This window comes from Hyperoodon ampullatus (genome assembly GCF_949752795.1).
Source record: "Hyperoodon ampullatus genome assembly, chromosome: 12".
In the NCBI taxonomy this organism is placed as follows: Eukaryota; Metazoa; Chordata; class Mammalia; order Artiodactyla; family Ziphiidae; genus Hyperoodon; species Hyperoodon ampullatus.
In genome coordinates this window covers 37,111,720-37,128,188 of record NC_136925.1, presented here as the reverse complement: position 1 = coordinate 37,128,188, position 16,469 = coordinate 37,111,720, and positions in this window count along the sequence as shown.

Genomic DNA, 16,469 nt, shown 5'->3' with positions numbered 1-16,469 from the left:
TTGTTTCCTAGTTAGAGGGAATGTGGAACTGATCGCTGCAAGTGGAAGGCAGACGAAGGCAGTAATTAGTGGCGCTCTACGCTGGGAGCCCTGCCCGGCTTTTCCTCCAGCCCCAGTCAGCCCTCTGTTGAAGGAAGGACATCCTGTGATGATGGCATACAATGTCCTGTTTGTTTATTATTAAGAGCGTGGACCTTGCATTCCTGCTTCTCATTACAAAACAAACCAGATGCTTTACTTCCTTCAATGGTCTTGTGCCTTCAGCAAGGAATCGTCTAATTCAGAGAAACAATGATGTAAAGGGTCCATTTAGAGCAGACACCCCATTACAAGGACTGTTTAGGTCACTGTAACACAAGTCTCCCACTATTCCTGCTTGCCTTCTATACGTGGTGGTTTTTAAAATCATCTCTCTCCTTCAACCTTAGGCTGCAATGTTTTCTCTAACATTTCAAATACACGTGTGCCTACACACCCACATCCCGACAGACATGCACACCCCGACATACACACACCCAGTCCCCACCTAATGATACCAACTTAGTCATACAGTGAAGTGGACATGTGAGTATTTGTTTATAGGAAGAAAGAAAACAAAGCAAAAAAAAAGCCCAACTCGATCATAAAAATATGTCTGTTTATCTTTAAAATTTCTTTTCTCTCTTTTAGGAAACTTTTCTAGAATTTTTTTTTTGGGGGGGTAGGTGGGAAGTAAAAGACTACTTGCCAGGAAATGGTATTTATGTCTAAAGTCCTTCCTCAATCTCTGTAGTACAGAACAATTAAATTCCCACTAGGGGACATAAGTAACACACTCCCCGCTCACTGCCTGGTGACCTGTGGTTACATGTTATGCCAGAGGGGACGCTAGCACCCAGAGGAAACAGGACTTTGAGTTGGTAGATGTGCTAGGGGTATAAAACTGAATGAACAATTCCTTAAAGTGTTCTCAGAAAGCTCCAAGATGATAATTAAACAAGAGAAATCCAGCCTTCTGGAGAGGGCTTATTAACCGATGCTGAGTCAGCGCCACAATGGACAAAAAAACAATGTAGTCATACTGAAGGCTGGCCTGCTGTTCAAACAGTCTCGCCTGCAGATGTTAAAGAGTATTTCACTTCCCTTTTAGAATCAAACGCTGTTCTTAGGCCACATACACCCTGCAAGCGCTGGTGAGTCAACCACAGTGGAGCAAGGGAAGGGGCGAAAAGTTGGAGAGTTGAGGTGGGAAGAGGCTATTTTAAACCAAATATTTACTTTAATGACTGGAAGATGCCAGTGAATCAACTCTCTGTTAATTGATATCAGCCTGCACTCACTCACCTTCAGAGGTGGTGAAATGGGCTTGAGTCTAAGGAGGATGCAAACTTCAAATACCAGTGTGGGACTCAGCCAGGCAGCCCTAAAATTAGTTCCAGGTGCTCCAGCTGAGCTGGAGAAGGCCAGGAGTGGAGCTTTAAGGAAAAAAGACACACAGAGAATTGGACTAGAAGATCCTGCCAATGATACCAAAAGCACCAAACCCAACCATTTTTATTGCAATCATAGCAGTCAAGGGTAGGCCGTAATATAACTTAACATGAAAGCTGCAAAAAAAGGAGGGAATAAAGGAAGGAAGCAGGCCCCATCGTAAGGAAAAGCGTGTTCACACAGTCATATCTAGGTGCGTCCAGCATACAAGTGTTAAGGGGGAAGAAGAAGGGGTCTTCCAAACTTCACTCCCCGCTTCTAGAAGGCCAGAGCTTGGCATTTAGAATGCTGACAAGCAGGCAGATGTCAGTACTGGTACAGCTGTGCAGAGCTATCTGAGGCTACCACCGTCTGGAATCTTAAGTCTCAAAATGCTTGTTTCTAAGTAGTACCTTGGTGCGTTTTTAGTCACTATATTATTTCCTTCCCTGTTAGAACACCAAAAAAAAAAAAAAAAAAAGCCAACCTCAGTTACCTTTTTTTTTTTTTTTGCGGCACGCGGGCCTCTCACTGCTGTGGCCTCTCCCGTCGTGGAGCACAGGCTCCGGATGCGCAGGCTCAGTGGCCATGGCTCACGGGCCCAGCCACTCCGCGGCATGTGGGATCTTCCCGGACTGGGGCACGAACCCGTGTCCCCTGCATCGGCAGGCGGACTCTCAACCACTGCGCCACCAGGGAAGCCCATCAGTTACCTTTATTAATCAGCATTTCTCAGGCAGAGTTCTCTCCTTACAAGTGTTCACAATGGCAGCAAATTATGAATGATCCCAACAGCTCAGCTCTCAGAAACTCCCATCTATTCCCTTTGATGGTGTCATCACAACGGCTTGACAAGCCTATAATACACAGTCTCAGCTACCGGGCCGGCCCAGTCCTCGGTGGCCCGGGAGTTGCAATGTAGGTGGTCAGATGAGTGTGGGCGAAGACTACTACAGAACGAAGGGAAATTGAGTACCAAATCTGGAGACCTGACTCCACTTGGGAAAAAAAAAATTTTTTTTTTCCTGAGGAAAGTAAAAAATGGGATGAAATGCGCCTAGGAGGAAACGTGTTTTCATTTTCTAATTCAACTCCTGCTCTACCCAGACAAGGTCAATGACAGACTAACCACATCAAGAGAACACCCCACCCTCCTCTCCCCACTCCCCACCCTCACCCCAACACCCACTTCCCACTTCCTGTAAGTCAGGGATCTTCATGCTGGTAAACATTTGGGGACCAACTGCAAGCCTGAGCTCTAAAAGAGGGGCACTGCGGCTTTGAAGCCCTCCCACATGTCTCAAAGCCATGCTGAGCACTAGAGGGGCACTTGGTTTTTACACTTTAACAGCCTTTTCAACTCAAATCACTGTGCTCGGTGTGCTGGCTGCCTTCCTTTTTTAAAGCCGGACAAGGGCAGGGATGTGTGTGAGTGAGAGAGAATGTATGTATGACACATGCCATGTTACAATGCAGCGTGTGTGTCACTGGTATGATATGTGTATGATATGTTTCAATGATGGGTTGCATCAGTTTAAAAATAGCACAAGGCTTCCTTCCCGTGACACAGCTCACGGCTCCAACACTTTGGACAAACGTATTCAGGGCCTAAACCTCGGGACAGTGATCCTAGGGGGCTGTGGGTGTTTTGAAATGAGGTCAGTATTTTGAATTCTTAAATAAGGGAAACAAAAATTAAGTAAATTGAAAAACCAAAGCCGAGCTCCCTCCCCTTCCTAGGAATAAAGAACTGGTAAGCGCCATCCAAAGGACTTTATAAAACCCACACAATGTCCAAGGTCTCAGTATTTACAGAACCACCTGTGTCTCATCATACCTAAGTGTCTTGTCAGCCTTCCCCTCAGACAGACACTTATGTTCTTATTGAATCATTTACATATTTTAAACTTATTCATTGAGTTTGACATCCACCCACTTAATAAACAACAGCAGCAACTATAATCATTTCTAGGTGATTTGTGGGGAAACCAAGGTGGGTTTCCAATGTTGGTGTTTCTTCCTAATCACGTATCTATTTTATCCAACATTCAGACAAGAGAGGGATTTAAATGTCTGAAAAGGCTATGGGCAAGGACACGGGAAGGAAGATCATTTCTGAATCCAGAAAACATTTTCTAGTCTTGCATTTGGTGGGACAAAGGAATAAAACAAACTAACAGGAGACAAAATATGGGCTGTAAATAAGGGAGAAAGAGAGCAACGGGAAAGGTGCCCATCCTGAAACTTGGCTTCCTCTTACCTCTTCTCTTCCTTTACGGAAGAGGAAGAGCAGCTGCCACATAGGAGAAGGAACACCTCAGGGCAGAAGTTTGCTTCTCGCACCTTCCAGTGGGAGGAAGAAACCGCACCGAAGGGATGGAGGGGAGTAGGGATCCAAGGTGGAAATACAAAGGATGGCTGTAGAGAGGATGTTTTAGCAGAGAGAGATGAAAGAGGGGCGAGTTGTCTTAACACAAAGGTGAGCCAGGAGAAGCAGCAGCAGCCGGAAGCGCAGCCGTGAGGCCAGGAGAGCCCGCACAGGCAGGGGCCGTCCCCACGGACCAGGAAAAATGCCCCATGGCTGGGCCTGCCACACTCTGCTTCCCTGAAACCCCAGAGTGTTCAACAAAGGATCGGGGAAGAATGATTTCTTATTAAAAATGGGACTGACGGTTTCTTCCCATCCTTTCTAAGCAAAGATTCCAGGTTGCGGAGGCTTGATTTTTATGTGCCAGGGTGAGTTAGGAGAGAAGAGACAAATAATAGTGAAATCCTTTGAACTCCCCGCCAAACAGAGAGCAGGGCGGGGGCGGGGGGGCGCGGGGGAAAGTAGGACCTTTGTAATTTGTTTCAAGACAGAAAGATGTCCCCCATCCCCCAGTTCTGCTCCAAAGGGGATTTCATATGCCAACGGCGATGAGGACCATAGACCCAGCCCAACATCTTATTTTCCTGCGGAGGAAGCTGAGGGCCGGAGGTCAGGAAGCAGAAAGCTCATCTCTCCCGGCCCTCCTTCCATACTTGGATCTTACAGACAGCTGGGAACCTGGCAGATGCCAGCCCCCGGGCAGGCCTCAGCTCCCGCAGAGGGCAAAACCAGAACTTGGCTCACTGTTGAGTGTCGAATCCTCATCCTCGTGGATGCTTAAGCACCTGTGAGGCCTAAAGTACAGGTGGGCTAGGAAAGGGGGAGGGAGGAGACTCACCTATTGTAGAATCTTTTAAATGCTAAACTGGTGGTGACAGGAATAAAATTAAACCTGCCTAATTCGGTGCCTGGGTTTGGAGACTGGTGACTGGTCCTTTAAATGCTTTCTTCTCCACCTGAGTTGAGAGGTGATGGAGGAAAGGGAAGGCAATACAATGACAAACCTAATTTAATAGACATCTTATCTTTTGAAAAACTCTCTGATGTTGACAGAAGAATACTAAGAATAGGCCAGGAGACCTTTCAACAAGAAGACAGTGTGAAAATTGTGAAGCCGGCAGCCCTGGCTTATCTGATCTCCATCTACAGCCCATTGTTTCCTGCAAATACACAGGGGAAGCTGGGGCTGAGGGGTTAATGTTCAATAGGCATCTTCCCCCTTAAGGTGTGCCCCTGGGGACAGAAGGGCAACCCAGCATTACCCTAGAATGGGACCAATCACAGGGAAAGCCAGGGCTTCGTGTTCGTCAGGCTGGCTTCCCAGCAGCTCCTTTTAAAAGAACAGGCACCGTCTTTAGGAGAGATAATCCCACAATGGAGGTCCATTAAAAGTATTAGGATGTAGACTGCCACCATGATCCTCGGGAGGAGAGCTCTGTCCTGACAATAGACAATTAAAGCTGATAAATCCAAGCTACTTGTTGCTGTTCTAATGCCTCCTAATTGTATGCTACTTGTCCCTGGTTCCAGCATTCAGGGATGAAGCACGTCACTCTAATCTCCAAAGTACCTGACCTACTTCCTACAGGATCTTTTCAGCATTCTTGTCTCCCCATCTGGACCCCTTTTTCTCTTCTATTTTTCTCCTCTTCCTCATAGCTTGAGGAGAGGAGAAGGAAGGGTGTTGGTGGGGAGGGGGTGTCGGAACAGAAGGCTGCCTCCAAATCAATACCCCTGGGGCCTCAGACAGTTCACTAATCAGTAACAGCTAATCATGCTCACCGACACACCAGTGACTAGACTGCGCTTCGCATTAGACTCAATGAGTGGCACGGGGCACACGGATGATCCAACTGTTAGATCACTGCTGGCTGCCAAATCTGCAAGTGCTCATGTGTGCTGAGCATATGCCTCGGTGATTCTATTTGTAGCTGACATCTCACTAATTATGCTGCCACCACCAGCTACTCAGAGCAAAGCATTCATTTCTCACCCAGCGCTCCAAAGCACATAATTCTATCTCAGCAACAGAGCTTCAAATGCCAGTTTGGTGCCTGCCTGCATGTGTGTGCTCTCCTTCCAGAAACTTAGGAAAGGAGCAAAACTATCTTTGCAATACAATTTTGGCCTTACGGTTTATTTTTTATGTTGAAAAATCTTTATTAGAGCCATCTATTCCTTCCCCAGTCAGTGTCCTAAAGAGTACGTTGTGGGCTTCCCTGGTGGCGCAGTGGTTGAGAGTCCGCCTGCCGATGCAGGGGACACGGGTTTGTGCCCCGGTCCGGGAAGATCCCACATGTCGTGAAGCGGCTGGGCCCGTGAGCCATGGCCGCTGAGCCTGCGCGTCCGGAGCCTGTGCTCCGCAACGGGAGAGGCCACAACAGTGAGAGGCCCGCGTACAGCAAAAAAAAAAAAAAAAAAAGAGTACATTGTGATCAGTCCTTAAAAAATACAATAATTTTTTGGTTGTTTTAAAAATAAATCCTTGTATTTCAGATATACGTACTGAAATACTTATGGGTGAAATCATGCTTTCTGGGATTTGCTTCAAAGCCCCTCAGGTTGGGGTACAGATGAAACAATCCAGGTATTGAATTGATAATTGTTGAACTGGGTCATAGGGTGCATTATATCATGTTCTTCAGTATTGTAAACAAAATTTTATATTAAAAAGGTGAAAAAAAAACTTTAAAGTTCTGCCTGACTGACCCATGCTGTTGAACTCAAGTTTATCACCTTTTGTTAGTGGGAATGCACGTTGAGAAGCACTGATACAAAATGAAGGAGGCACCTACTTGCTATCCTGCCCCTGTGAAAAGAAGCAGTCTCTGGGATTGCAGTCATTTTGGGGGACAAGTTTTTTTAGTGTTTGGCAAATGTAAGGCATCTTTAGTGCCCTTCAGCATGAGAGGTATAACAGTCACCAAATATGTTTAATTTCGCCCTTCTGATAAAATTGAAAATTGTGCCTCACTGGATGCTGTTTTACAGTGACCCCACTAGGAAATGATTAAGAGCCCGTCTTGGGCTGAAAACATATATGCTACAGGCGGTAAAACAACTCATAGCCATCAGAATCGGTCCCTGAGTCATGCACCCTCCTCCAGATAGAGGGACCAGGAATAAAATATGGCAGATAACTCACTTTTTCTCTGCAGTATTCTGAGCCAGCAGCTGGCAGCACCCAGCAGGGGCTCAACTGATAAACTGTGTCAAAGTCAAATCATTTGTTAGCTCCAAAGGGAGGAGAACAAGCTGAAAGATGGACTCAGGAAGTAGATTTATCTGGTGCAACACATTAACTAGTATAAATACCAGTGGAAAAAGTAAACACATTTACCCAGCAAGAAAGGACTAATCACAAGTACCTCACTGCTTAACTCAATGTTCTCCCGAAGCTTTTCACTCATCAGACAAGTGACACCAATTCGTCTTGATGTTCTACTCAGAATATATTTAAACAAATCAAAGGTTTATCTCCTTATTGACCTCTATTTCATTAACATCTAGTTTACACTAATATAAAAAGGTTCTGCCAGACTAAAGATTTCTCCAGTGATAATGTCCCTCTGTTCCTTAGGAGAGAACTTTTTCCAAAATACCATCAGAAATAAAAACACAGTGTTTTTCTATTCTTCAAATTGTGATGCATATTAAACATACACATTCATTCATATAATTTTAGACGTTCTGTGAAACATTTTTCATTTCAGAAGCCCCAACCAGCAAAGGCCAGCACGAGAGTCAATACACGATATTGGGTTATTGAAGTACACGCTTTGCTAAAGAGTTGCTGGAAGATGGTAACCGTGCCAGGCATGGCCAGGACACCTGGCTTCCAGGCCGGGCTGTGCCTCCAGGCTCCATTTCCTCGTGAGTACCACTTTTTTGCTCATGCTCTACCAATGAATCTATGCACTGAGTGAGGACCTGTCTCTGCAGTCTGCTACCTACTGGCCTGCGAGCAATCCCAGGCATCTTTGCGCACCCAACACGCAGCATGGTGCCTGGCGTGTGTTGGATGGTTGACTAATGTGCGCTGCATGAATGGATAAAAAATGGCTCTCGGGTCCCACCTGTGAATGAGGCATTGCCATAGGCTCTGGAGATACTTTCTCTTTTTCTAGAGAAGGTATATACTGCTGCTCAGCCCTTGTTCCTGGAACTTTAAAGAATGTTTCTGGATAGAAGCCACAGGCATGGAAATGTGCATATTTATGGGAGAAGGGAGGAACCTACCTCTGACAACAGAGCTTGAAAATAACTTCACCAGCTAAAGACAAACGTAACAGTTTCCCAGGCCTAAGTGATTTACCCAGTCCTTGTGGGGTCTGCTTTTGTGCACTCACACAGCACTGGACGTCTCCCTAAAATCCTCCCCTGCCAGTCCCTGGGCCTTCCTCCCCTGCACAGCCATTCCACCCCATGGTAATTAGGTTTAACAAGAGCAATTAACAAAACAAACTCCTTGCTGCTTAGTGGGCTGATAATCCTGATTGCAAAATTGTTTTAGGATGTGCAAGCAGTTTAAAACAAAGATAAATAAGTTATGCAGCCATTTTGCATATAATCAATTGTGTGTAGGAAACACACTGCCACGTCTTAAACATGCAGTCTAAAATTACCATTACATTTCAACTATAGTTTATTAAGCATTATGCCTTCTTCAAATAATATTAATTTAGACCTAAAGGATCTAATTAGGATTAGTTTTTCCAGCGTTACAGAGTTTTAAATGCTTCTGACACAAAGGCCTCGTTTTTTCCTACTAATAAGTAAATAGCCCTTCTCTGTGTGTGGTTTTTTAAAAATTTTATTTATTTATTTTTGGCTGTGTTGGGTCTTTGCTGTGCGTGGACTTAAGCTGCAGCGAGCAGGGACTACTCTTCGTTGAGGTGCGCGGGCTTCTCATTGTGGTGGCTTCTCCTGTTGTGGAGCACGGGCTCTAGGCGCACGGGCTTCAGTAGTTATGGCTCGCGGGCTCACTAGTTGTGGCTTCCGGGCTCTAGAGTGCAGGCTCAGTAGCTGTGGCGCACGGGTTTAGTTGCTCTGTGGCATGTGGGATCTTCCCGGACCAGGGCTAGAACCCATGTCGCCTGCATTGGCAGGCAGATTCTTAACCACTGCGCCATCAGGGAAGTCCCATCTTATGTGTTTTTTAAAAGGAAGATTGATGTAAACATACTCAACACCATCCAATTTCCTGAATGCTTCTACACAAAATACTTGTGTGCCATCTTAATTTAAAAGGGATCAGTGAGGGGTAGACTATTTCAAGTTGAAATTATGATTTTGCCTTCGACCTAGTCACGCAAGCTAGGTCCACTAAACAACACTACCACCTAGAACCTTTCATTCCTTTACCACTCAACCTCACCAGGTCCTGTCAATATTACTTCCAAATTACACAAAATACTACGATTTCTAATTTTTTTGTCACTATCGTTGTAAAATCTTTTCTCTGTACACCAAAAACGTGGCACAATTTCAATGTTTTGCTTATTATTCAATACTAGTGTCACATAAGATTTCAAGCATACATTTGGAGTTCTATATACTTTTTTTTTTTTTTTTTTTTTTTGCAGTACACGGGCCTCTCACTGTTGTGGCCTCTCCAGTTGCGGAGCACAGGCTCCGGACGCACAGGCTCCGGACGCACAGGCTGCGCGGCCATGGCTCACGGGCCCAGCCGCTCCGCGGCATGTGGGATCCTCCCGGACCGGGGCACGAACCCGTGTCCTCTGCATCGGCAGGCGGACTCTCAACCACTGCGCCACCAGGGAAGCCCGGGAGTTCTATATACTTTAATTTGATTTTACCCCTAGTGATTTTTATCATAGTCTTATACCAACTCCCTTGACTTTTGGAATAGGAGCATGGCGATGAAGGAAAAAGAAGCTTTCTGCAACTACACCTGAAAAGGGAAAGCCTACACTTGATTAAAAGTATAGTCTTCTTTCCACTAGAAGTCTGCATGAGCATCTGACAGTAACAGAATTCTCAGTGTCTTAAAACAGGGATAATCCTACAGGAAAACAAACACAATAGCCTCTGAGGGCCAAGGAAGAGACTTATCAGAACCAGGGACATTTAATAGTTAATATAAGGGTTTATAAAGATTTTTTTGTCTCTTGGATTTCCCAAGAAGTCATTGTTGCTAAGTATTATGTCTTTATTCTGAAAGAAACAGATCACTGGAAATAAAAATCCAATTGTCTCAAAATATATAGAACTGGTGAAGAGCTAGAGCTAAAAGAATGGCTAGAATATTACTTTAGCTTCTAGAAATCTAATTTAGTGTAGGAAGTGAAGAGTGTTTGAAAATTAGTTTGCTTGAGAAAGGAAGCCACTGAAGGACTCCTCTAAATTGTAAATTGTTCTTGCATTAAAAATATGGCTCAATTTATAAAAATTTTGTTTTATACAAATTTTGCAAATGAGATCTGTTGATATAGTAAGAGATATTGATAATTCAAACCAAGTTCTGTTATGATGGTCAAAATTACTTTTTTTCCCCAATTTAGTTGCTAGTTAATACAGCTGATGTTTCTTATTCAATGCAACTAGGATCAGATTTTTTTCTATCAATTTTTAAAAATTGAGGTATGGTTGATTTACAATATTATAAAAGTTTTAGGTGTGCAACATAGTGACTCACAATTTTTAAAGATTATACTCCATTTATAGTTATTATAAAATATTGGTTATATTCCCTGTACTGCACAATATATCCTTGTAGCTTATTTATTTTATACGTAGTAGTTTGTTCCCCTTAACCTCCTACCTCTATCTTGCGCCTCCCCAATTTTTAAAAATTATGTAAAGAGTTAAACCAGAGACTCACAAAAAACAATAAATACTAACCTTAAACATTGTATTTGATAATAGATCAATGAATGTCAATTTTACTGTCTTTGATGCAGGGCCAAGGCCTCTGTCTGAGAATGAACCTCTTCCTTCTGAAGTCCCCAGTGTCTTTCCTGCATAAACCCTCTCATACTTCAATGCCTTTCTGTCCAAGAAACCTGAGGGCAAAAATCCTCCTAGATTTATCCCCCCTCCCCAGTATTTTATAATTGTTTCACCCACATCTATTTCAATTATAGGAATTTTTTCAACTAGTATTTATCAAGTCTTTCCAAAGATTTCTACTTGGTTTTAATGGAACCAAGTCTTAATACTTATATTTCATTGGTTTATATAATATTTAATTAAATTACATAATTACAACTAGCATCATCAAGTTTGGGAACACATACAAGCATCTCTTGGTAAGCATACAAATCAGAAAATACAGAGCAGAAATGCTCAAGGAATGTTAGAGAGGGGTTGATGAGAGAAGCATGAGAGTAAAAAGTCAGTGTGTTTACAGAGGGCACAGAGAATACAAAAACACCCAGCAAGTTATTTAGTGAGATGAGTTAATAGCATTTCTGGGTGATCAGCCCATAACTGAATTCTTCTAAATCACCGCACTTGGGATAATAAATTGTTTTGAAGCAGCTGATACTGAAAAGTATAACCAAGAAGATGCTGCGATTTAAAAACGTTATTCATTTTTTTCTTATTGTCCACATTTCTTCTGAACTATGAAAAATAATTTTTAATAATTAGTAAACTGGAAATATTGACTCCATAAAATAAGCATTCTGATCTAAAAGGTAAAAGGATATTTATTATATAATACAAAACTATAAAACCTATGCTGAGCGGGCTTCCCTGGTGGCGCAGTGGTTGAGAGTCTGCCTGCCGATGCAGGGGACATGGGTTCGTGCCCCGGTCTGGGAAGATCCCACATGCCGTGGAGTGGCTGGGCCCGTGAGCCATGGCTGCTGAGCCTGCGCATCCAGAGCCTGTGCTCCGCAACGGGAGAGGCCACAACAGTGAGAGGCCCGTGTACCGCGAACAAAACAAAACAAAACAAAACAACCTATGCTTAGTTAAGAGAGTATCATACAAAAATATGTCCTTTTTTTCATAGGTAGAGGTAGAGTTATGAGATGCCTTCATTGAATTTAACAACAAATCGTTCCTAGCAGAACTCAAAGCAGAAGCAACATGTTTCTTAAGGTTCTATTTGAGAAGTGATAAAGGAAGTATTCAGAAATTTAAAAAAACTTACATTTAAAAATAAATTACCCATTTATTTTAATACACAAGGAATCAGTACTCATGGCTAAATTAAAAAAAGAAATGAATATTTTATACACTATCACAGCAGCTTTATTGCATTTGCTTCTGATAGATGGCCATGAGATTATCTGCTGTGCCCCGATCGTAAATCTTCAACAAAAGGCTTTATACCTGAGATAGTTTAAGTGGGTTTATTATTCCTTGCTACCAAGTGAACCCTAACAAAACAATTATTGTTAACCATTATGGTGTAGATGATTGAGTTTATCCAAGTATCATTTTTAAAATAACATCCTATTGTAAATAGTCTTATAACCCACTTTTTTTCACCTATTACTGCAAACATCTGCCCATGTCTGCATCATTTTAAATTGCTATAAAGTATTCCAAAGTGCATATATCATACCATGCTTTATTAATCAACAAACTTACATCACTAATATATTTTTAAACTATTATACAGAATGCTGTGGGCAATTAGTAATTTGAGTCTGAAGTTTAGGAGCATTTGGTCCATGAAAAGTTACAGTCCCTAGAGATCTTATCTAACTTTTTAATTTCATAGGGGAAAAAGGCTGACACAGACAGAGAGGGTAATTTTCTTTTGGTCTAGTTACTGGTATAAGGCCTACAGTATCTTATCTGCCAGCCCCCAATCCAAAAAGCTCTGAAAATTGAAAGTTGTTTCACTTTTTTATTCCTACCACCATGCATCCACTCTCATCACCAAGATACTACAATGGTCTTTGCATTGTTTTCTCCATTTCCGGTTCCACCAGGATTTCATCAACATCACTGCTACTGGAATTATCGCTCTGAATCACAGCCTGCCCATGGCCCTTCCCTCCCTCGAACCCTTGCATGGTCCCCACCCCTGCTGACCCAAGACAGCCTGTTGTCTTTGCCTCAATTAGTGAAATGTCATGCTGTTTTCTGCTGCAGAAACACTAATGTTTGAATAAGAACACCTCACTGGGTGGATATGCATCAATATTACCACCCTAAATTCTCAGAAGTTCCAAAGTCTAAGTCACACCTGGCCCTGAGGGATGCAGACAAAGAAGTAGGACCTGCATCAGGGTCAATTCAAGAGCCAGGTCACGTTTCTCAATTGGTCACTGGGGCTGCGACTCCGTATACAATGATTGACGGTGGCCTAACAAAGATACTGGTTGAGGGACCTCCCTGGAGGCACAGTGATTAAGAATCCTCCCGCTAATGCAGGGGACACGGGTTTTATCCCTGATCCGGGAAGATCCCACATGCCTCAGAGCAACCAAGTCCGTGTGCCACAACTACTGAGCCTGTGCTCTAGGACCCGAGCCACAACTACTGAGCCCGTGCGCCTAGAGCCCGTGCTCCACAACAAGAGAAGCCACCACAATGAGAAGCCCGTGCACCGCAACGAAGAGCAGCCCCCACTCGCCGCAACTAGAGGAGGTCCGTGCACAGCAACCAAGACCCAACACAGCCAAAAAAAAAAAAAAAAAAAAAATTAAAAAATTAAAAAATTAAAAATTAAAAGAAAACAAAGATACTGGCTGAAATGAGTTACAAAGTTTTAATCTCTTCTCTTCTTATACAAACTTAAAAGTCACAAATAATTTTTAAACAATAGTAAGATACGTAGCCACACGTTATCTAGGCAGAACAATAAATGAAAATAGTAGTTCCTTAATACTGTTCAGCTGATTTGAAGACAGGGACAATAAAATGGCCTCATCAATTTTTTAGACTGAAGTAGATCATATGCTAGGCTATAATATTGCCCTTAATATACGCAATCCAAAGGATACTGAGAGATACGGTGGGTTTAGAATGATACACATGCACACAGACGCACTAATTCACTGACCACTGGGATTCTACGTGCCTACTCCTGGTTGACTCATGGTGAAGAGAACAGCCAGCAGCCAGTTCTCCTCCCTTCCTCTACACCCTTGTGCCATCCCTGCTTCCCCTTCCCCGGCCCACTGGAGTCAAATCTGCACACAACACAAGCCCAGTCTTCCGGGCAAGCTCAAAGGCCTGTTGGCATAAGGTTCCCTTCAAAGCATACCCTGGAAGTCTTGTCTGGGATAAGAGTATTGAAACCATCCCATTTCCAGGGAAGAGCTAAATCTGCCCCACCATGTTTCTGCTCTCGTTTACTCAGGGCTCATGACATAAATGGTTAGAAGGTTGTCCCGAAGCTCCCCGGTGCAGACGGCACTGCAGACAGCACTGCAGACGGCAGGAGAAGCTGCACGCACATCTGGGCAGAGGCTTCCAAATAGGACACACTGAAATGTGGTTATCCGGCCTTGAGTTTCATTAGAACTGGGTTACAGAGAAAAGACTCACTGTGGGACTGACTGTGGGAAAGAAGAGGGAATTGTTCCATCTCTCTGCTTCCCCCCTGCTCTTCCCCTCTTGCATTGGACCAATACTCAAACTCTACAACAAAGAGGAGAGCTGGGCGTGGAGAATATGAACTACCTTAGTTGCAGACAAGGCACACCCAATTGTGTGCTATACTTCAGTGTAGAGAGGGCAGAGAGGTCACGATTCCCAGAACCGCCTCCTTTATAATCTGCAATTCTGCTTAGGACTCACATATTACTCCCCAAAATATGCCTGCATTATTCTGCTTCCTTTTAGACTATGAATTTCCTCCTCACTTTTCTCCCCTTTTCCTGCCCCCAAAGAAATAACTAAGAAGAATGAAGGCGAGCTTTTCATCACAGTAGGTAAAGAAGATGGATGTCTATGACTTGGTGTGGACATCAATGCAAAAGCCCAGGCAAGGGCATCAGTGAATGGAACACACTGACGGCAGGTCATTATAATATGCCCCACAAAAGCCTTCCCTCAGTGGTCCTCAAACTTTTCTGAATATTAGAATGGGGAACAATAAAAAATCCTGATGGCCAGGTCGCACCTCACACCAGTTAAATCAGAATACTGGCATGGGAGCCAGCAAGCTAGGTTTTAAAGATCTTCAGGTGATTCCAATGTGCTGCCAAGTTTGGGAAGCAAATGATTTACTTAATTAGATGCCCACCTTTTAGATTAAATCTGCACTTGAAATACTGTCTTCCCCCATCGTCCCCTGGCTAAGGAAATGTACCATGGCTGTGGAACGTTCACAGGAATGGCATCTGAATATATGGCTTGGGTTGATCACCAGGTAACAGGCAATCTGCCTCTGAGATTAGCAAAGAAGGGGGGCAGCAAGGCCAAGGACCACAGGGGTCCCTTAGGCTGGCTTGGGTCTGTGGCCGTAGGTTGTGTCCCTAATTCCAGTTATGGAGGAATATTGTGCCTGGAAAAGGAAACCACCACCAAGAGTGTGGATGAGTAAATGCCAGTGCAATACCCGATACCAGAAAATCAACTCAGAATTCTACATTCTACTGAAAATGGGTCAGTACTGTCATCTTTGTGTATCAATTATTTGTTGGCCTTTATGTTATTGCTCTTACCAAACTGGATTCTGATCATAGTCTGAATTAAAACATGAATGGATGGTCATGGCAAGGTGCATTCTTAATGTAGATGGTTTGAACCTATTGATATAAGTCATGATTGTTCAAAGAAACAGCCTGGAAGATTGTTTTAAGTATAAATATTTGGGACTTCCCTGGTGGCGCAGTGGATAAGAATCTGCCTGCCAGTGCAGGGGACATGGGTTCGATCCCTGGTCTGGGAAGATCCCACATGCCATGGACAACTAAGCCTGTGAGCCACAACTACTGAGCCTGTGCTCCAGAGCCTGCAAGCCACAACTACTGAGCCCACGTGCCACAACTACTGAAGTCCATGCACTTAAACCCCGTACTCTGCAACAAGAGAAGCCACGGCAATGAGAAGCCTGTACACTGCAATGAAGAGTAGCCCCTGCTACTTCTCCACAAATGGAGAAAGCCTGCACGCAGCAACAAAGAAAACTATTAGAGGAAGACATAGGCAGAACACTCTATGACATAAATCATAGCAAGATCCTTTTTGACCCACCTCCTAGAGAAATGGAAATAAAGACAAAAATAAATAAATGGGACCTAATGAAACTTCAAAGCTTTTGCACAGCAAAGGAAACCATAAATAAGATGAAAAGACAAACCTCAGAAAGGGAGAAAATATTTGCAAATGAAGCAACAGACAAAGGATTAATCTCCAAAATATACAAGCAGCTCATGCAGCTCAATATCAAAAAAACAAACAACCCAATCCAAAAATGGGCAGAAGACCTAAATAGACATTTCTCCAAAGAAGATATACAGACTGCCAACAGACACATGAAAGGATGCTCAACATCACTAATCATTAGAGAAATGCAAATCAAACCCACAGTGAGGTATCACCTCATACCAGATGGAATGGCCATCATCAAAAAATCTACAAACAATAAATGCTGGAGAGGGTGTGGAGAAAAGGGAACCCTCTTGCACTGTTGGTGGGAATGTAAACTGATACAGCCACTATGGAGAACAGTATGAGGTTCCTTAAAAAACTACAAATAGAACTACCATATGACACA